Below are 22,948 nucleotides of genomic sequence, written 5' to 3' on the forward strand. Positions count from 1 at the left end.
GCGGAGCCAGGTTCAGTGTAAAGTAGAACTGAAAGGGAATTCCTGCTCCAGCCCCACTGAACTTGTCCTCGTACAATGACTCCATTCTAAACCCTTCAGGTCAATCCCTCCCAACCCACATCCGCGACACTTCTCATGCCCTCAATCTCCTCAGCAATTTTCAATTCCCAGGCACTGACTGCCTCATCTTCACCATGGATGTCCAGTTATAACTTCTATCCCCCATCAAGAAGGCCTTACCGCTCTCTGTTTCTTTCTCAATAAAAGAACAAACCAGTTCCTCTCCATCTGGAAGGACTGGTGCTCACCCTCACCAATTTTCCTTCCGCTCCTCCCACCTTCTCCAGACTCGAGGGCTATCCACGGGTATCTGCATGAGCCCCAGCAATGCCTGTCGAAGAACAGCCCATATTCCAGGCCTTCCCCAGTAACGCTCCCCAAATCTTCCTCAGAAACATTAATGACTGCATTGGTGCTGCTTCATGCACCCATGCTGAGTTTATCAATTTCATCAACTTTGCCACTAACTTCCACCCTGCACTTGAATTCACTTGGTCCATTTCAAACACCTCCCTCCCCTTTGCCCTTCTCTCTGCCTCCATCTCTGGAAACAAACTGTCAACCGACATATTTTATAAAGCTACTGATTCCCACAGGTAGCTTGACTATACCTCTTCCCACCCAGTCTCCTGTAACTTTTCTAAATTCCTTCATTTCCACTGAATCTGTTCCCAGAATGCAGTTTCCCCTTCCAGAACATCAGGTATGTCCTCCTCTGTAAAGAACAGGGTTTCCTTTCCTCCGCTATTGATGTTGCCCTTACCTGCATCTCCTTCATTTCCCGAACATCTGTGCTCACCTCATCTTCCCTCTGCCTCAACAGTGATAGAGTTCCTCTTGTCCTAACCTACCAGCACGTAAGTGTCTGCATCCATCACCTCATCTTCCATAAACCTCCACCATCTCAGAATCAGAATCAGGTTTATTCTCACCGGCATGTGTCATGTGTCATGTACTGTATTTTGTTAACTTAGCAGCAACAGTTCAATGCAATACATAATATAGAAGTACAATATCTATCTATATATATATGTAAATCAATTACAGTATATGTATGTTGAATAGATTAAAAACTGTGCAAAAACAGAAATATATATTAACAACGTGTGGTAGTGTTAATGGGTTCAATATGTGCATTTAGGAATCGGATGCAGAGGGGAAGAAGCTGTTCCTGAATTGCAGAGTGTGTGCCTTCAGGCTTCTGTACCTCCTTCCTGATGGTAACAGTGAGAAAAGGGCATGTCCTAGGTGCTGGGGGTCGTTAATAAAGGACGCTGACTCAGAGACATTGCTCCTTGAAGACATCTTGGATACTTTGAAGGCTGGTACCCAAGATGGAGCCGACTAAATTTATGACCCTCTGCAGATTTTTTCGGTCCTGTGCAGTAGCACCCTCCCCCCCCCCACCCCCACCCCCCATACCAGACAGTGATGCAGCCTGTCAGAATGCTCGCCACGGTACATCTATAGATGTTTTTGAGTGTTTTTGTTGACATGAAGTATAATCGCTGTCTTGCCTTCTTTATAACTGCATCAATATGTTGAGACCAGGTTAGGTCCTCAGAGATCTTCACACTCAGGAACTTCAAACTACTCACTCTACGTGTTCCTTCGTCTTACCCTTCCTGAAGTCCACAATCAGCTCTTTCGTCTTACTGACGTTGAGTGCCAGGTTGTTGCTGCGACACCACTCCACTAGTTGGTATATCTCACTCCTGTACACCCTCTCGTCACCACCTGAGATTCTGCCAACAATAGTTATATCATCAGCGGGTATATGGATGGTATTTGAGCTGTGCCTAGCCACATAGTCATGGTATCCGATCACCAAATTCATCTTTACCTCCTCCCTTCTCTACATTCCGCATGGATCACTCCCTCCATGACTCCCTTGTCCATTCACTCTCCCTACTAGTCTCACTCCTGATACTTAACCCTGCACGTGGCCAAAGTACCTATTCACCTCCTCCCTCACCTCCATTCGAGGACCCAAAATGTCCTTCCAGGTGAGGCAACACGTCATCTGCTGGGTCATTTATTTGGTCTGCCGCTCCCAATGCAGCCTCCTCCACACTGGTGAGACCTGTTGTAAACTGGGGTTCTGCTTCATCAAACTCCTCTGCTCCATCTGCCAAAGATGGAACATTTTACTTCCAATTCTCATTCCCATTCCGACCTGACAGTCCACGGCCTTCTCTTGTGCCACGACGGAGCTACCCTCAGGCCGAAGGAAAAACACCGTGTAGTATGTTTGGGTCGCCTCCAAACAGATGGCATGAATATTGATTTCTCCTTCCCGAAAAAAAATTCCCTCCCTCTCCCTTCTCCTTCTATCCCCCACTCTGGCCCCTTACCTTCACCTTCCTGACTATCATCTCCCCGTGCGTCCCCTCCTCCTTCCATTTCCCCTATGGGCCATTCTGCTCTCGTATCAGATTCCTTCTTCTCCAACCCTTTACCTTTCCAACCTACCTGGCTTCACCTATCCCTTTCCAGCTATCCTCCCTCCCATCCCCCACCTTTCTATTCTGGGGACATTCCACTTCCTTTCCAGTTGTGAAGAAGGATCTCAGCCCGAAATCCCATTTCCATAGATGCTGTCTGACCGGTTCCTCCAGCATAGAACATAGAAAATCCACAGCACATTATAGGCCCTTCCGCCCACAATGATGAGCCAGCCATGAATCCTGCTCCAGAAGCTGCCGAGAATTTCCCAACCACACAGCCCTCTATTTCCCTAAGCTCCATGTACATATCCAAGAGTCTCTAAAAAGCTTTTATTGTATCCGGCTCTACCACCTTCACTTCACATTCAATGCACCCACCACTCTTTGTGTGAAAAATTCACCTCTGACATCCCCTTGTACCTCCTTCCAAGCACCTTAAAACTATGCCCCCTCATGTTAGCCATTTCAGCCCTGGGAAAAAGCCACTGGCCATCCACACGATCAATGCCTCACATAATCTTATACACCTCTATCACGTCTCCTCTCATCCTCCGTCACTTCAAGGCCAAGTTTACTCAACTTGTCTCATAAGATATGCTCTCCAATCCAGGCAACATCTTTGTAAATCTCCTCTGCACTCTCTCTATAGTATCCACAATCTTCCTGTAGTGAGGTGACCAGAACTGAACACAGTACTCCAAGTGGGGTCTGACCAAGGTCTTATATACCTGTAACATTACCTCACGGCTCTTGAACTCAATCCCACAGTTGATGAAGGCCAACACAACATACGCCTTCTTAACCATACTGTCAACCTGCGCAGCAGATATGAGTGTCCCCTGGACAAGGTCTCGCTGATCCTCCACACTGCCAATATTCTTACCATTAATATTACATTCTGTCTTCAAATTTGACCTACCAAAATGAACCACCTCACACTTACCTCAGCTGAAGTCCATCTGCCACTTCTCAGCCCAGTTCTGCATCCTATCGATGTCTGCTGTAACCTCTGACAACCCTTCAGACTATCCACAACACCCCAACCTTTGTGTCCTCAGCAAATTTACCAACCCATCCTACTGCTTCCTCATCCAGGTCAATAATTAAAACCACAAAGAGGAGGGATCCCAGAACAGATCCCTGCGGAAAGCCACTGGTCACCATCTTCCATACAGATAGGAACCATCTACAACCACTCTTTGCCCTCTGTGGTCAAGCCAAAAAGCAAGGTCTCCTTGGATCCCTCGAACTTCTGGTAATGCCCCCAATCCCTCTCCTTCACCATTCCCCATCCCCCTTTTCCCTCTCCCACCTTATCTCCTTGCCGCCCATCGCCTCCCTACGGTGCTCCTCCCCTCTTTTTTCCTTCCATGGCTTTCTGTCCTCTTCTGTCAGACTCCCCCTTCTCCAGCCTTATACCTCTTTCACCAACTTCCCAGCTCTTTACTTCACCTCTCCCCCTTCAGGTTTCACCTCTCACCGAGTGTTTCTCTCTCCCTCCCCACCTTTTAAATCTCCTCAGCCTTTTTCCCACCAGACCTGCCGAAGCGTTTCGGTCCGAAGTGTCAATTGTACTTTATTTCCATAGAGGTTGCCTGGCCCGCTGAGTTCCTCCAGCATTTTGTGTGTGTTCACCGTGTACATCGAGTCCTTCCTGGTGACTTGTGGTCGGTGGTGTTAGTCTGGAGGAACTCTGCCCAAGTTCATTAACGCAAAGTTCACATGCACAGGCGATAAACAAAGTTACTGGCGGGTGCTTCCTCACCGGGGATTGGGGCCTGTTGTCCGCAGCTGCCTGAGGGTGACCGGCCTTTCCTCGCCGGGGATCGGGGCCTGTTGTCCGCAGCTGCCTGAGGGTGACCGGCTTTTCCTCGCCGGGGATCGGGGCCTGTTGTCCGCAGCTGCCTGAGGGTGTCCGGCCTTTCCTCGCCGGGGATCGGGGCCTGTTGTCCGCAGCTGCCTGAGGGTGGATGGCCTTTCCCCGCCGGGGATCGGGGCCTGTTGTCCACAGCTGCCTGAGGGTGGATGGCCTTTCCCCGCCGGGGATCGGGGCCTGTTGTCTGCAGCTGCCTCAGGGTGCCCGGCCTTTCCCCGCCGGGGATCGGGGCCTGTTGTCTGCAGCTGCCTCAGGGTGCCCGGCCTTTCCTCGCCGGGGATCGGGGCCTGTTGTCCGCAGCTGCCTGAGGGTGGCCGGCCTTTCCCCACCGGGGATCGGGGCCTGTTGTCCGCAGCTGCCTGAGGGTGACCGGCCTTTCCCCGCCGGGGATCGGGGCCTGTTGTCCGCAGCTGTCTGAGGGTGCCCGGCCTTTCCCCGCCGGGGATCGGGGCCTGTTGTCCGCAGCTGCCTGAGGGTGACCGGCCTTTCCCCGCCGGGGATCGGGGCCTGTTGTCCGCAGCTGCCTGAGGGTGACCGGCCTTTCCTCGCCGAGGATCGGGGCCTGTTGTCCGCAGCTGCCTCCGAAACCCGCCTCCTGCTGCTGGGAGACCGGAGCTGCTGATGGATCTCTGGTGCTCTCACCTCTCTCCCGTGCAATACGACAGACTGAAGGGCGAGGGAGGACAAGGACCGATGACCCTTTCTGCCGTCCTCAACCCTCCTCCTCTCCCTGGTCACCCCGCTCTGGATCTTTTCATTGCAAACTGCCGACGAGACATCAACCGTCTCCACTTCCCCACTCCTCCCTCCAATTCCAACCTCACTACTTCCAAACTCCCTGCTCTCCACTCCCTCAGCACTATTCCTCACCTCACCTCAAACCCGCGGATCAGTGGGGTGCTGTAGTAGTCTGGCGTACTGACCTCCACCGCTGAGGCCCAGCGACAATTCTCAGACATCTCCTACTTACTTACCCCTCGAACAGGACCTCACAGAGGAGAACCAGGCCACTGTCTCCCTCACCATCACCGACTTTATAAGCTCTGGGGATCTCCCATCCACTGCCTCCAACCTCATAGTTCCCGTACCTCCCCTTTCTACCCAAGATCCACAAACCTGCCTCTCCAGGCAGACCCATTGTTTCAGCTTGTTCCTGCCCCTGAACTCATATCGACATATCTCAACTCTGTTTTATCCCTCCTGGTCCAGTCCCTTCCTCCCTACAACAGTGGCACTTCACACTCTCTGGATCTTTTCAATGATTTCACGATCCCTGGCCCCGATCATCTGATTTTCACTCTGGATGTCCTGTGCCTATATACCTCCAACCCCAACCAGGAAGGCCTCAAAGCTCTCCATTTCCTACTGAACAGCAGACCCAACCAGTTCCCCTCCACCACCACTCTCCTCTGTCTGGCAGAACTGGTCCTCACTCTCACTCATTTCTCCTTTGGCTCCTCCCACTTCCTTCAAACCAAAGGTGTAGCTATGGGCACTCACAAGGGTCCCAGCTTTGTCACGGGTACCTTTTTGTCAGCTTTGTGAAACAGTTTATGTTACAAGCCAACCCTAGTGTCCGTCCCCCACTTTGCCTACACTACATCGACGACTGAATTGGTGTTGTTTCCTGCACTGATTCTGAGCTCTTTGATTTCATCAACTTTGCCTCCAACATTCACCCCGCCCTCAAATTTACCTGGTCCATTTCCGACACCTCCCTCCCCATTCTCCATCTCACTGTCTCTTTCTCTGGAGACAGCTTATTTACTGATGCCTATTATAAACCCACAGACTCTCACAGCTACCTGGATTATACCTCTTCCCACCCTGTTACTTGTAAAAACAACATCGCCTTCTCTCAATTCCTCTGTCTCTGCCACATCTACTCTCAGGAAGAGGCTTTTCATTCCAGAAAGATGGAGATGTCCTCTTTCTTCAAAGAAAGGAGCTTCCCTTCCTCCACCATCAATGCTACCCTCAACCACATCTCTTCCAGTTCACGATGTCTGCTCGCAGCCCATTCTCCCGCCAGCCCACCAGGGATAGGGTTCCCCTTGTCCTCACCCGCCACCCCACCAGGGATAGGGTTCCCCTTGTCCTCACCTGCCACTCCACCAGGGATAGGATTCCCCTTGTCCTCACCTGCCACCCCACCAGGGATAGGGTTCCCCTTGTCCTCACCTGCCACCCCACCAGGGATAGGGTTCCCCTTGTCCTCACCTGCCACCCCACCAGGGATAGGGTTCCTCTGGTCCTCACCTGCCACCCCACCAGGGATAGGGTTCCTCTGGTCCTCACCTGCCACCCCACCAGGGATAGGGTTCCCCTTGTCCTCACCTGTCACCCCACCAGGGATAGGGTTCCCCTTGTCCTCACCTGCCACCCCACCAGGGATAGGGTTCCCCTTGTACTCACCTGCCACCCCACCAGGGATAGGGTTCCTCTTGTCATCACCTGCCACCCCACCAGGGATAGGGTTCCCCTGGTCCTCACCTGCCACCCCACCAGGGATAGGGTTCCTCTGGTCCTCACCTGCCACCCCACCAGGGATAGGGTTCCCCTTGTCCTCACCTACCACCCCACCAGGGATAGGGTTCCCCTGGTCCTCACCTGCCACCCCACCAGGGATAGGGTTCCCCTGGTCCTCACCTGCCACCCCACCAGGGATAGGGTTCCTCTTCTCCTCACCTGCCACCCCACCAGGGATAGGGTTCCTCTTGTCCTCACCTGCCACCCCACCAGGGATAGGGTTCCTCTTCTCCTCACCTGCCACCCCACCAGGGATAGGGTTCCTCTTCTCCTCACCTGCCACCCCACCAGGGATAGGGTTCCTCTTGTCCTCACCTGCCACCCCACCAGGGATAGGGTTCCTCTTCTGCTCACCTGCCACCCCACCAGGGATAGGGTTCCTCTTGTCCTCACCTGCCACCCCACCAGGGATAGGGTTCCTCTTCTCCTCACCTGCCACCCCACCAGGGATAGGGTTCCTCTTCTCCTCACCTGCCACCCCACCAGGGATAGGGTTCCTCTTGTCCTCACCTGCCACCCCACCAGGGATAGGGTTCCTCTTCTCCTCACCTGCCACCCCACCAGGGATAGGGTTCCTCTGGTCCTCACCTGCCACCCCACCAGGGATAGGGTTCCTCTTCTCCTCACCTGCCACCCCACCAGGGATAGGGTTCCCCTTGTCCTCACCTACCACCCCACCAGGGATAGGGTTCCACTGGTCCTCACCTGCCACCCCACCAGGGATAGGGTTCCCCTTGTCCTCACCTGCCACCCCACCAGGGATAGGGTTCCTCTGGTCCTCACCTGCCACCCCACCAGGGATAGGGTTCCCCTTGTCCTCACCTGCCACCCCACCAGGGATAGGGTTCCTCTGGTCCTCACCTGCCACCCCACCAGGGATAGGGTTCCTCTTGTCCTCACCTGCCACCCCACCAGGGATAGGGTTCCACTGGTCCTCACCTGCCACCCCACCAGGGATAGGGTTCCTCTGGTCCTCACCTGCCACCCCACCAGGGATAGGGTTCCCCTTGTCCTCACCTGCCACCCCACCAGGGATAGGGTTCCACTGGTCCTCACCTGCCACCCCACCAGGGATAGGGTTCCCCTTGTCCTCACCTGCCACCCCACCAGGGATAGGGTTCCTCTGGTCCTCACCTGCCACCCCACCAGGGATAGGGTTCCTCTTGTCCTCACCTGCCACCCCACCAGGGATAGGGTTCCCCTTGTCCTCACCTGCCACCCCACCAGGGATAGGGTTCCCCTTGTCCTCACCTGCCACCCCACCAGGGATAGGGTTCCCCTGGTCCTCACCTGCCACCCCACCAGGGATAGGGTTCCCCTTGTCCTCACCTGCCACCCCACCAGGGATAGGGTTCCCCTTGTCCTCACCTGCCACCCCACCAGGGATAGGGTTCCCCTTGTACTCAGCTGCCACCCCACCAGGGATAGGGTTCCTCTTGTCATCACCTGCCACCCCACCAGGGATAGGGTTCCCCTGGTCCTCACCTGCCACCCCACCAGGGATAGGGTTCCTCTGGTCCTCACCTGCCACCCCACCAGGGATAGGGTTCCCCTTGTCCTCACCTACCACCCCACCAGGGATAGGGTTCCCCTGGTCCTCACCTGCCACCCCACCAGGGATAGGGTTCCCCTGGTCCTCACCTGCCACCCCACCAGGGATAGGGTTCCCCTGGTCCTCACCTGCCACCCCACCAGGGATAGGGTTCCCCTGGTCCTCACCTGCCACCCCACCAGGGATAGGGTTCCCCTGGTCCTCACCTGCCACCCCACCAGGGATAGGGTTCCTCTGGTCCTCACCTGCCACCCCACCAGGGATAGGGTTCCTCTGGTCCTCACCTGCCACCCCACCAGGGATAGGGTTCCCCTGGTCCTTACCTGCCACCCCACCAGGGATAGGGTTCCTCTTCTCCTCACCTGCCACCCCACCAGGGATAGGATTCCTCTGGTCCTCACCTGCCACCCCACCAGGGATAGGGTTCCTCTTCTCCTCACCTGCCACCCCACCAGGGATAGGGTTCCCCTTGTCCTCACCTGCCACCCCACCAGGGATAGGGTTCCCCTTGTCCTCACCTACCACCCCACCAGGGATATGGTTCCTCTGGTCCTCACCTGCCACCCCACCAGGGATAGGGTTCCCCTTGTCCTCACCTACCACCCCACCAGGGATAGGGTTCCTCTGGTCCTCACCTGCCACCCCACCAGGGATAGGGTTCCTCTTGTCCTCACCTGCCACCCCACCAGGGATAGGGTTCCCCTTGTCCTCACCTGCCACCCCACCAGGGATAGGGTTCCCCTTGTCCTCACCTGCCACCCCACCAGGGATAGGGTTCCCCTTGTCCTCACCTACCACCCCACCAGGGATAGGGTTCCCCTTGTCCTCACCTGCCACCCCACCAGGGATAGGGTTCCTCTGGTCCTCACCTGCCACCCCACCAGGGATAGGGTTCCTCTTCTCCTCACCTGCCACCCCACCAGGGATAGGGTTCCTCTGGTCCTCACCTGCCACCCCCACCAGCCTCTGTGTCCAGCACATAATTCTCCGTAACTTCCACTATCTCCAACACAATCCCACTACCAAGCACATCTTTCCCTCCCCCTCACTTTCTGCTCTCTGCAGGTTTCTCCCCCTACACGACTCTCTTGTCTATTCACCCCTCCTCACTGATCACCCTCCTGGCAAACAGAACATGTGGTACACATCCTCCCTCACTACCATGCTGGACCCCAAACAGGTGAGGTGACACTTCACCTGTGAGTCTGTCGGGGTCGTATACTGTGTCCGGTGCTCCCGGTGTGGCCTCCTGTACATCAGTGAGACCTGACATAGATCGGCAGACTGCTTCGCCAAGCACCTATGCTCCATTTGCCAGAGAAAGCAGGATCGCCTAGTGGCCACCCATTTTAATTCCACTTCCCATTCCCATTCCGACACGTCAATCCATGGCCTCCTCTACTGTCGCGATGAGGCCACGCTCAGTTTGGAGGAGCAACACCTTATATTCTACTTGGGAATCGTCTGACCTGATGGCATGAACATCGATTTCTCACCCCCTCCTTCACCATTCCCTGTCCCCTTCTCCCTCTCTCAATTTATCTCCTTGCCTGCCCATCGCCTCCCTCTGGTGCTCCTCCCCCTTTCCTTTTTCCCACGGCCCTCTGTCCTCCCCCATTGGATTTCCCCTTCTCCAGCCCTGTACCTCTTTCACCAATCAACTTCCCAGCTCTTCACTTCACCCCTGCCCCTTCCCGGTTTGACCTCTCACCCTGTGTTTCTCCCTCCCTCCCCCCACCGTTTAACCTTCCCACCTGGGTGGGTGACACAATCCTTGCTTGGGTGACAAATGATCATGTGAGCGAGGCTGAGTGATGGATGGGCCGAAAGGGGCAATGGAACAGTGAGTGAAGGAGGGGCAGAAAGAATCCCACACTCAGACATCGTGTTAATGCTCTGAACTCAGGATTCCGCCAATCCAGCTGATAAACGTTTGGACGTTCAGTTCATGGCGGTACCGCTTTCAACCAGGAGATGGGGATAGTGAGCTGTCCAAGGAGCAGTTTGACGGTGAACATCCCCACCTGCTGCTGGGAACCGGTACTGCAAGGGGTGCAGGGAAAAAGAAAGTCAGATTCTCTTCAGCCCTTCTTCACCTCTTCCCACCCCAGACTCACCTGGTATATCTATCACATGTCATTTGTACTCCTTACCCTCCTCCGCCTTATTCCGACTTTAACCCTCTCATTCCCAGTCCCGATGAAGGGAAACATCGTCTGTTTATTCCTTCCATAAATGCAGCCGTTCCCGCTGAGTTCCTCCAGCATTTTGTGTTGCTCGGGATTTCAAGCGTCTGCAGACTCTCGTCTGTCAGATCCATTTGTTGTTGCTTGCTTGTTTGTTTATTTGAATCAGATGCTCAAATAACTCAAAATAAACTGAAAATACTTGACCTGTATTCCCAGATCTCTTGGTTCTGCTGCACTCCTCACTCAGGTAGGCCCTACCAAAGTGCAACATTTTGCAGTTGTCCACACTGAATTCCATCTGCCATTTTCCAGTCCGATTTCCAGCTGGACCAGATCCCACTGCAAGCTCTGTTAGTCCTCCTTGCTGTCCACTACACGCCCAATCTTGGTATCATCTGCAAATGTTCTAATCTTCAGCAATGAGACCACTTACACGGAGCCCTGCCACAAGAAAGCAGCAACCGTCATCAAGGACTCCAACCATCCACACCATGCTCTCTTCTCTCCGCTCCCATCGAACAGGACGTTCAGAACCCTTAGGTCCCACACTGCCAAGTTCGTGGACAGCTGTTACCCTACAACCATCAGGCTCTTGAACCGGCGTGGACAACTCACTCACCACAACTCTGAACCGATCCCACACCCTAGACTCACCTTCAACAACTCTTTACAAGTAATTTTTCTTCATTCCGACAGCAGTGCACACTGCCCACCGTCCCACTGTTTCAGTCTCCTGCAACGCTGCAGTCGGTGACATCAGCGAGGAACCGCGTGGTCCACAGGGCCGCGTCCAATGGCGCGCGTCTTCCAGGCCACACCTGGAGATACTGAAACGCGGGACCACACGATGAGAACCCACTGCCCGTGGAGAACCATAGTCTGAACTTCAACTGTAGACCACTGACAGGACCCCAGCCATCTTGAAATGAAATTAGCCTATCTGAACATATCTTAAAAGCTCCATATGTACCCACACCACCCCAGGCACCCAGCACTCTCTGTGTAAGAAAAAACTTGCCCCTCACATCTCCTTTGAAAATACCCCCCTCGTCTTAACTGCATGCCCTCTGGTATTAGAGATTTCAACCCTAGACAACAGATACTGTCTGTCTACTCTATCTGTTCCTCTCATAATCTCTATCAGATCTCCCCTCAGACTCCGTCGCTCCTGGGAACACAACCCAGCCTCCTATTATCATGTTGTGTAATCCAGGCAGTTCCCTGGTAAACCTCTTCCGCATCCTCTCCAAACCCTTCCCGCGATCCCTCATGGTCTTACCTATCAGATCCTCTTCTGCTCCATGTGGAATAACCCCAGGGTCTCCAGACTATGCATGGAACGACCATCTCTCATCCCCGGACTAATTCCAGTCAAACATTTCTGCACTCTCTCTACATCCTGCACATTTTCCCTGAAGCCTGGCCCTCCTCCCCAGGACTGAATCCAATCCTCAGGGTCACAGATTCATCATCACCGCTTGCATGTGTGGTTTTGCAGCAGCAAAGTTCAAAGTGAAAGTAAACTTTATGATCAGAGTACAGACACGTCTCCACACACAACCCCGAGATTCTTCTTCTGTGGGCACACTGAGCAAATCTATAGAACAGTATGTAAACAGGATCAACGGACAACAAACCATGCCAATGCAAATATAAATAACTAGCAATAAATAATGATCATGAAATAACAACATAAAGAGTTTGTAAAGTGAGACAATTGGCTGTGGGAACACCAGAAGCAGAATGAGTGTATTTATCCCCTTTTGTGAAAGAAACTGATGGTTGAGGGGTAGGAGCTGTTTTGAATGTGGTGGAGTGGCCAGTCGTGACACTTGTACCTTCTGCCTGATGGCAACAGCGAGAAAAGGGTTAAATGTGATGACATAGGAACACTATAAACTACAAAAGTAAATACAGTGTAATAAAAAGGAATAAAGAAGAAAATATAGAGGTCCGATGGGTTAGATTGTCCGGGGTCAGAGGTCAGTTGTCTGCGAGTCTGAGCCAGGATGTGGGGTTGCAGTCAAGGACTGAAGGCCTGTCCTGTGTTTGGCCCAGAGGAAGCCTGTCCAACACCAAGGACCAAAGGCCTAGAGGGAGCTTGACAGAGCCAAGGACTGAAGGCCTAGAGGCGGCCTGTCCTGTGGCAGGCCTAGAGGAAGCCTGTCCAACACCAAGGACTGAAGGCCTAGAGGCGGCCTGTCCTGTGTTTGGCCCAGAGGAAGCCTGTCCAACACCAAGGACTGAAGGCCTAGAGGCAGCCTGACAGAGCCAAGGACTGAAGGCCTAGAGGTGCCCTGTCCTGTGTTTGGAAGTGTGTGAGAGAGAGAGAGGGTGGGAAAGAGGTTGTTTTGCTGTTGTGGTCTTGTTTTTGTTGTGTTGTTGTTCTGACCGTTCTGGGCACCCTATGGCAGAATGTGTGGTGATACTTTCGAGCTGCCTCAGCATATCCTCGGCTGTGTTGGTCTTTAAACAAAGGACACATGTCTCTGTACGTTTTGATGTAGGTGTGATAAAAAGAATCGGAATCTGAATCGTTCATGGGCTCACGGATATTGTGTCCATATAGGACCGTTCAAAGATCTGATGGAGGAGGGGAAGAAGCTGTTTCTGAATCATTGAGTGTGGATCCTCGGGGTTCTGTACCTCTTCTCCAAAAGGTCTTGGGCAATCAGTGACACAAGAGATTCTGGAGACACTGGAAATTCAGAACAACTCACACACAAAATACTGCAACAGAAATTTTATTGTTTTCTTTATTTTTCAAAATATCGACTATTTATTTCTCTCCATAAATACAACACAGTACAGGCGCTTCAGCTAATGATGGAGTGCTGACATTTTAGCCTGCTCTACCATAAACATAACCCTTCCTTCCACATAGCTCTCCACTTTTCTTTCATCCTCGTGCTTGTCTGAGCATCTTAAATGCCCCGAATGTATCTGCCTCCCCCACCACCCTTGCAGAGCGTTCCACGCACCCACCAATCTCTGTGTAAAAATCTACCTCTGACAACCCCCCAGACCTTCCTCCATTCTTCTTAAAATGATGCCCCCTCGTATTAGCCATTGCTGACCTGGGAAATACTTCCTATGGTTTATGCTGATTGCCCTCCAGGTGAAAACACTGTCCCTCAGATTCCTGTTAACTCTTACCCATCTCTCAAGGATTCAAACCTTATCACTATTGACTAAGGATGTAATATCAACTAAATCTTGCCTTAAGTAAACACTAGCATCGGTGACAGTGACATTTTTACAGGATTGTTGTAAAAATCCACCCAATTCGGGTGTCACAGTAGCCCAGTCGTTAACGTAACACTATTTCAGAGCCTGTGCCCGGGGTCAATTCCCGCTGCTGTCTGTAAGGAGTTTGTAGATTCTTCCTGTGACCGTGTGTGTTTCCTCCGGATGCTCCGGTTTCCTCCCACATTCCAACGATGTATAGGTTGGGGTCAGTAAGTTGTGGACGTGCTGTGTTGGGGCCAGAAGAGTGGTGACTCTCGCCCGGAGCACAGCCTCAGAATGTGTTGGTGACCGACACAAACGACCCATTTCACTGTATGTTTCAGTGTGACAGGCAAAGCCAATTTAAATTCACAAATGCTGTTCAGGGAGGACAGCTGCCTTCCTTATCCCCTCTGGACTGGACGAGACTTCGGATTCTTGGCAATATCACCGTCCCAGAGTTTCCCCCGCTACGCTGATCGTCAAGCCACCCGACCCAGGAGTGAAGGATGAGGGACAAAATGGGCCAGGGAAGGGAACCGATCGTCCCTGGAGTACAACAGTAAGACACTTTGAAAAGCAGCTGACTGGAAACTGGCTGTCAAAGAGTGAAGAGCAAATTTAGGTCAACAGGTTTTGAAGGAAGTCAAGTTTCAGAATGAGAAGGCAACGGGATAGAATTACAGTCGTGTGTTACCAGACTTAACCCACACAAGGCGCTGTAATGATTAACAAATGGAATGCCAGGTTATTGGGTGAGACAGGGGACAAGAGAAAAATATATCAGCACTATGCGTGGGGGTGGGGGAGACTGGTGAGTCATATCTCTTCCGAAAGAGATGACAGGTGAGCAAGGCAGGAAAGCTGAGAGCAAAAGCTGTGAACAGAAACTCTGGCAGGGAAATGACAAACAATGGGAACGTCTCCGCAGCTGAGCGATAGAGACTTGGTTCCAATTCTGCTCACCGCACTTTAGGAAGACAGGATTTCCCAGTGTGGGTCAAGAACTAGAATCAGAATCAGGTTTATTATCGCTGACATATGTTGTGAAATTTATTGGTCTGCGGCAGCAGGAGAGCGCAGTAAATAATTTTACTGTACATTACAATAAGAAATAAATCCGTGGTGCAGAGTAGTGAGACTGCTGATGGTCCATTCAGAAATGTGATGGTGGAAAGAACAAAGTGTCCCGAAAACATCAAATGTGTCTTCAGGCTCCTGTACCTTCCCCTGATGGCATCGGAGAACTTGTCCTGGATGGCGAGGATTTTAATGATGGACTCCACACTCTGGAGGCAGCCTCATTTGAAGATATCCATAATGGTGGGGAGGCTAGTGCCACGATGGAGCCGGCTGAGTTTTCAAACCTCTGTGATGGTTTCCGATCCCGTGCAATGGTACCTCACACTGTCGGTATGTGACTGGAATGAATGCTCCCTACAGGACATGTGTGGAGTGAGGGATTTTGATTGTGCAAAAAGACTGGGGAGGAGGGAAGAGGGCTGTCCTCCAAGCAAAGAGAGATCAGGTGAAGTCCTGCCGAATTTATTGTGGTGTGTACAAGGCATCGTTACAGTCTGGAGACACGACAGGCTGCAGATGCTGGAATCCAGAGCAACACACAAAATGCTGGAGGAGTGTCAGTGGGCCAGGCGGTATCTGTGGAGGGAAACAGGCAGTCCAGTTCTGTTCAGAGGAAGGGTTTTGAGGGGAAATGATGACTGTCCATCTCCCTTCATAGATGCTGCCTGACCCCTAACCCCGCTGAGGAATCAGACACCCCACCATCTCCAGCAGCTCATGTGTTGCAATGAAACACTTTCAGCAGCAATACAGGCACAGACAATGGCAGAAAACTTAAATTCTGCTAGAAAGGACGAGGGGAGAGTGAATGGAGGAGTTTCACATCATGAACGGTTTAACAGAGGATAGTTAACAGAAGACCAGGCAGTAAACAGTTTAATGGGGGTGGGGGGAATGGTGGAAGTGAAGGAAATGAATTCTGTGCTAAACATGAAACAGCAGAACCTCACTTCGGGAAGTCTGATCACCTGTCTGTACTTCTACTCCCGGAGTACAGGCAGAGACTGAAGACTGCAGCACCAGCAGTGAGGACCAAGAAGGTTTGGACAAGGGAAGCACAGGAGTGCCTACAGGACTGCTTTGAATCGGTGGACTGGACTGTATTCAGGGATTCATCTTCGAATCCAGATGAGTCTGCCGCAGTTGTTTAATGCCGGCTTCATTAAAACCTGTGTGGATGAGTGTGTGCCTATTAAAATTTGCCGTACATTTCCAAACCAAAAGCCGTGGATGAACCAGGAGGTATGTCGTCTGCTGAGGGCTAGATCTGTGGTATGAGTCTTGGCAACCCAGGTCTGAACCAGAAAGCCAGTCTGACTTGTGGAGGGCTATTTCAAGAGTGACGAAACAATTCCGAGCAAAGCTGTAGGCAACATCGGATGCATGGCAACTCTGGCAGGGTTCGCAGGACATTACTTCCTACAAAGCGAAACCCCATAGTATGACTGGCACCGATGCTTCACTACCAGATGAGCTCAACGCCTTCTATGCCCGCTTTGAAAGGTGCACCTGGTGACTCTGTGATCTCTGTCTCGGAGGCCGATGTCAGGCTGGCTTTCCGGAGCGAGGACCCTCGCCAGGCAGCAGGCCCTGTTGGACTACCTGGTCATGCTCTGAAAACTTGTGCCAACCAACTGGCAGGTACATTTTCAACCTCTCGTTACTATGGTGCGAAGTTTCCACCTGCTTCAAAAGGGCAACAATTATACCAATGCCCAAGAAGAGTAGTGTGAGCTGTCTCAATGACTATCGTCCAGTAGCACTCACATCGACAGTGACTGAGTGGTTGGTCGTGGCTAGATTCAACTCCTGCCTCAGCAAGGACCTGGACCTGCTGTAATTTGCCTATCACCACAATAGATCTACAGCAGACACAATCTCAATGGCTCTCCACATGGCCTTGGATCACCCGGACAATACAAATACCTCCGTCAGGATGCTGTTCATTCACTGTAGCTCAGCGTTTAACACCATCATTCCTACAGTCCTGATCAATAAGCTATGGAACCTGAGTCTCTGTATCTCCCTCTGCATCTGGATCATTGACTTCCAAACTGGAAGATCACAATATGTGCGGATTGGTAATAATATCTCCACCTCGCTGACGATCAACGCTGGCACACAACAGGGACATGTGCTCACCCACAGCTCTACTTTCTCTGTGTGGCTGGGTAAAGCTCAAATGCCATCTGTGAATTTGCTGATGATAGAACCATTGTTGGTAGGATCTCAGGTGGTGACGAGAGGGAGTACAGGAGTGAGATATTCCAGCTAGTTGAGTGGAGTTATAGCAACAACCTTTCACTCAACGTCAGTAAGACCAAAGAACTGATTGTGGACTTCAGGAAGGGTAGGACGAGGGAACATGAACCAATCCTCATAGAGGGATCAGAAGCAGAGAGAGTGAGCAATTGGTTCCTGGGTGTCGAGATCTCTGAAGATCTAATCTGGTCTAACCAGAACAGGAGCTATATTTGATCGGGATTTTGAGGAGATTTGGTTTGTCACCTAAACCAGTTGAAAACTTCTATAGATGTACCATGGAGAGCATTTTGACGGGCTGCATCACTGTCTGGTTTGGGGACGGTGTGACTGCATGGGATCAAAAGCAGCTACATAAAGTTGTAGAATTAGTCAGCTCCATCTTGGCTACTAGCCTCCATGGTATTCAAAACATTTTCAAGGAGCGGTGCCTCAGAAAGGCAGCGTCCATCATTATGGACCCCCATCACCCAGGACATGTCCTCTTCTCCTTGTTACCATCAGGAAGGAGGTACGGAAGCATGAGGGCACACACTCAGTGATTCAGGAACAGTTTCTGCCCCTCTCCCATTCGATTCCTAAATGGACACTGACCCTGTGAACACAACCTCAACTTTTTAATATAATTGCTTTTGCACAATTTTTAATCTACTTAATATTATCTGGATAGACAGGGTCTGATTAGGAATAGTCAGCATGGATTTGTGCGTGTAAGGTCACATTTGACTAATCTTATTGAATTTTTTGAAGAGGTTACGAGGGAAGTTGATGAGGGTAAAGCAGTGGATGTTGTCTATATGGACTTCAGTAAGGCCTTTGACAAGGTTCCGCACAGAAGGTTAGTTAGGAAGGTTCAATCGTTAGGTATTAATATTGAAGTAGTAAAATGGATTCAACAGTGGCTAGATGGGAGATGCCAGAGAGTAGTGGCGGATAACTGTTTGTCAGGTTGGAGGCCGGTGACTAGTGGCGTGCCTCAGGGATCTGTACTGGGTCCAGTGTTGTTTGTCATATACATTAATGATCTGGATGATGGGGTGGTAAATTGGATTAGAAAGTATGCAGATGATACTAAGGTAGGTGGCGTTGTGGATAATGAAGTAGGTTTTCAAAGCTTGCAGAGAGATTTAGGCCAGTTAGAAGAGTGGGCTGAACGATGGCAGATGGAGTTTAATGCTGATAAGTGTGAGGTGCTACATTTTGGTGGAATAATCCAAATAGGACATACATGGTAAATGGTAGGGCATTGAAGAATGCAGTAGAACAGAGTGATCTAGGAATAAAGGTGTATAGTTCCCTGAAGGTGGAATCTCATGTGGATAGGGTGGTGAAGAAAGCTTTTGGTATGTTGGTCTTTATAAATCAGAGCATTGAGTATAGGAGTAGGGATGTAAGGTTAAAATTGTACAAGGCATTGGTAAGGCCGAATTTGGAGTATTGTGTACAGTTCTGCTCACCGAATTATAGGAATGTTATCAACAACATAGAGAGAGTACAGAGAAGATTTACTAGAATGTTACCTGGGTTTCAGCACCTAAGTTACAGGGAAAGGCTGAACAAGTTAGGTCATTATTTTTTGGAGCGTAGAAGATTGAGGGGGGACTTGATAAAGGTATTTAAAATTATGAGTGGGATAGATAGAGTCGACGTGGATAGGCTTTTTCCATTGAGAGTAGGGGAGATTCAAACAAGAGGACATGATTTGAGAATTAGGAGGCAAAAGTTTAAGGGTAACACGAGGGGGAATTTCTTTACTCAGAGAGTGGTAGCTGTGTGGAAAGAGCTTCCAGTAGAAATGGTAGAGGCAGGTTCGGTATTGTCATTTAAAGTAAAATTGGATAGGAATATGGACAGGAAAGGAATGGAGGGTTATGGGATGAGTGCAGGTCGGTGGGATTAGGTGAAAGTAAGCGTCAGCGTGGACTAGAAGGGCCGAGATGACCTGTTCCCGTGCTGTAATTGTTATACGGTTTTTTTGGTTATACATATACTGTAATTGATTTACTTATTAGCTTTTGTTCTTCTATGTTATCTATTGCACTGAACTGCTGCTGCTAAGTTAACAATTTCACAACACATGCTGGTGATAATAAACCTGATTTGATTCTGATTCCTTCCTCGGTTTAGCGATCTGTCTGTGTATGAGTGGGCCACAAGTACCTCATTTCGACTTTCTTCTGGGCAGTCGGTGGGCAGTTAATGTTGGCCCAGCTACCAATGCCCACATTCCAGCCGAGTTACAGCATTGTGGTCTGCTCTTCCTGCAGTACCGGTTCCCAGCAGCAGGTGGGGATCCTGCACCGTGAAACGAGAAACAAGGGAAAATCCGCAGTGCTGGAAATTGTTAACCTCTCCCTCTCCCAGTGTGGAGCACCTTCCTCCTTCAAATTATCCTCCATCGTCCCTGTACCAAACAAGACCAAGGTAACATGCCCGAACGACTAACGTCCTGTTGCACTCACCTCAATGATAAGCAAATGCTTTGAGAGGTTGGTCAAGGACTACATCTACAGCTTGCTACCACCCACACCGGACCCCCTACAATTCACAACCGATCAACAGATGATGCAATAGCCACTGCTCGACATACCGTCCTTACATATCTGGAGAAGAATGATGCTTATGTGAGAATGCTGTTCCTGGACTACAGCATTCAACACAATTCCCTCCAGGCTCGACAGGCAGCTCAGAAACCTCTGCCTTGTGCATCTGGATCCTCGACTTCCTGTCAGATCGCCAGCAGCTCCCTCACTTCCACCCCTCCGACTCTCAACACACGAGCTCCTCAGGGCTGTGTCGACACCCACAGCTCCAATCTGCTGATTAAATTTGCTGACGACACGACATTGATTGGCCTAATCTCAAACAATAGCGAGGTGGCCTACAGGTTAGGAGTCATCTCTCTGACACAGTGGTGTCAAGAAAACAACCTCTCCCTCAATGTCACAAAAACAAAGGAGCTGGTCGTGGATTACAGGAGGGATGGAGACGGGCTAACCCCTATTGAATCACTGGATCTGGGGTTGAGAGGGTAAACAGCTTCAAGTTCCTCAGCATCCACGTCACCGGGGAAAACACGTGATCTGTACACAACAGCGCTTCTTTCACCTCAGACGGTTGAGGGAGTTCGGTAGGGGTCCCCAAATCCTAAGAACTTTCTGCAGGGGCACAATTGAGAGCATCCTGACTGGTATATGGGAACTGTACCTCTCTTAATCGCAGGATTCGGCAGAGAGTGGTGCCGACAGCCCAGCACATCCGTACTTGTGAACTTCCCATGATTCAGGACATTTACAAGGACAGGTGTGTAAAAAGGGCCCGTAGGATCACTGGGGACACAAGTCACCCTGACCACAATCTAATCCAGCTGCCACCATCCGGGAAGCGGTACCACAGCATAAACCCCAGGACCAACAGGCTCCAGTGCAGCTTCTCCCATCGGGCCATCAAACATCACACTGACTGTTCTGTTCATTATAAATTACTATGATTGCACATTGAGACGGAGATTTTTACTCCACATGTATGTGAAGGATGTCAGAAATAAAGTCATTTCAATTCAATCCGAGCAACACACACAAAATGCTGGAGAAACTCAGCAGGGCAGGCAGCATCTACGAAAAAAAGTACAGTCGACATTTCGGGCCGAGACTCTTCAGCAGGACTGGAGAAAAAAACATGAGGAATCAGTCAAAAGGTGGTGGGGGTGGGGGGGGAGAAACACGAGGTGATGGGTGAAACCGGAAGCTGGGAAGTTGATTGGGTGAAAGAGACACAGGACTGGAGAAGGGTGAGTTCTATAGGAGAGAACAGGAGGCCATGGAAGAAAAGTGGGAGGAGCACCAGAGGGAGGCGATGGGCAGGTGAGGAGATGAAGTGAGGGAGGGAAAATGGGCACAGGGAATGGTGAAGGAGGGGTGGCCATTACTGGAAGTTCGATAAATCGATGTTCATACCATCAGGTTGGAGGCTACCCAGACGGAATATGAGATATTGCTCCTCCAACTGAGTGTGGCCTCATCACGACAGTAGAGGAGGCCCTCGATGGACATATGGGAATAGGCAGTGGAATTAAAATGGGCGGCTACTGGGAGATCCTGCTTTTTCTGGTGAAGCAGACTCCCAATCTAGGTCGGGTCTCACCGATGTACAGGCCACATCAGAGGCACCAAACACAGTGTATGACCCCACCTGACACACAGGTGAAGTGTCGCCCCACCTGGAAGTGCCAGGAGGGAGTTCAGTGGGAAGGGACGAATGGACGTGAGTCGTGTAGGGAGTGATCCCTGCTGAAAGCAGAAAGTGGGGGAGAGGGAAAGATGTGCTTGGTGGTGGGATCCTGTTGGAGACGGTGGAAATTACAGAAATTATTAAGAGTGAGGACAAGTTCCGCTAGACGGAGGAGAGTGGTGGTGGAAGGGAACTGGTTGGGACAGGTGTCCAGAAAGAAAGAGAGAGCTCTGAGGCCTTCCTGCTGGTGGATGAAGGTGTACAGGGACTGGACATCCACAGTGAAAATAAGATGCTCGGGGCCAGGGAACGTGAAATCATTGAAAGATCCAGAGTCTGCGAAGTCACTGAGGGTTCACTCCATCCTGTGACAGTGACCCCTGACCCTCAACTCCTCAGACAGGGGAAACATCCTCCCTGCATCCTGTCTGTTGAGCCCTGAATGATTTTGCTCTTCCCCGAGATCTCCTCTCATTCTTCTAAACAGGAGAATGTTAAGTTCTCTGAGAACATACAACAGTACAGCACAGGAACAGGCACAGAAACTGAAATTTTTGATGTGGACTGTGAAGTTTGTCTAAAGTTACAACAGGACCTCAATCAACTGGGAATATGGGCAAAGGAATGGCAGAAAGAATTCAAAATAGAAATGGGCAAAGTGATGCATTTTGGAAAGTTAAAACCAGGACAGAATGTACACAGTGAATGTCAGGGCCCTGAGGTGTGTTATAGAATAGAAACACCCAGGGGAACAAGTACATAGTTCCTGAGAGTAGAGACACAGGTAGACAGTGTAGTGAAGAAGGGGTCTGGTACGCTGGCCTTCATCGATCGGGGATTAAGTACATGAGATGGTTTGTCGTGTTACAGCTGTACAAGACATTGGGGAGACCACACTCAGAGTACTGGGTGTAGTTCTGGTCACCGAGCTGTAGAAAGGATGACATTCAGCTGGAATGTGTGCGGACAAGATTCACAGGAATGTTACCGGGGCTCAAGGGCTTCAGGAGAATCTGGATCGACCTGGACTGTTTTCCTGAAGCAAAGGAGACTGAGGGTTGACATTATTGTGATTTATGAAATCCTGCAGGGCAGTGATGAGGTTGATGGTCACAGTCTTTCCCCAGGGGAGGGGAGTCTAAAACTAGAGGATAAAGAGTTAAGCTCAGAGGATAAAGATTAGCAGGGGACCTGAGTGGCAAATTTTCCACACAGTCGGTGGTCGGTAAATGGGATGAGCTGCCAGAGGAAATGGTAGAGGCCAATAGAATTGAAACATTTTTAGGACATTTGGATTGAAAACGTTTAGAGGAATGCTGGCCAAATGCTGTCAAGTGGGACGTGCTGAGGAAGCCACCTTGGTTGTCAGGGACATGTTACGTCGAAGGGCCGGTGTGTGTGCTGTCACCTCCATTAGTCTCATTAGGAAGACTGGGACCTCACATCAGAGCAGGGCTGTACAGGGGGGAAGTCAGGAAGTTTTCCTGCATCC

This window comes from Hemitrygon akajei, chromosome 2 (assembly GCF_048418815.1).
Source record: "Hemitrygon akajei chromosome 2, sHemAka1.3, whole genome shotgun sequence".
Lineage (NCBI taxonomy): Eukaryota > Metazoa > Chordata > Chondrichthyes > Myliobatiformes > Dasyatidae > Hemitrygon > Hemitrygon akajei.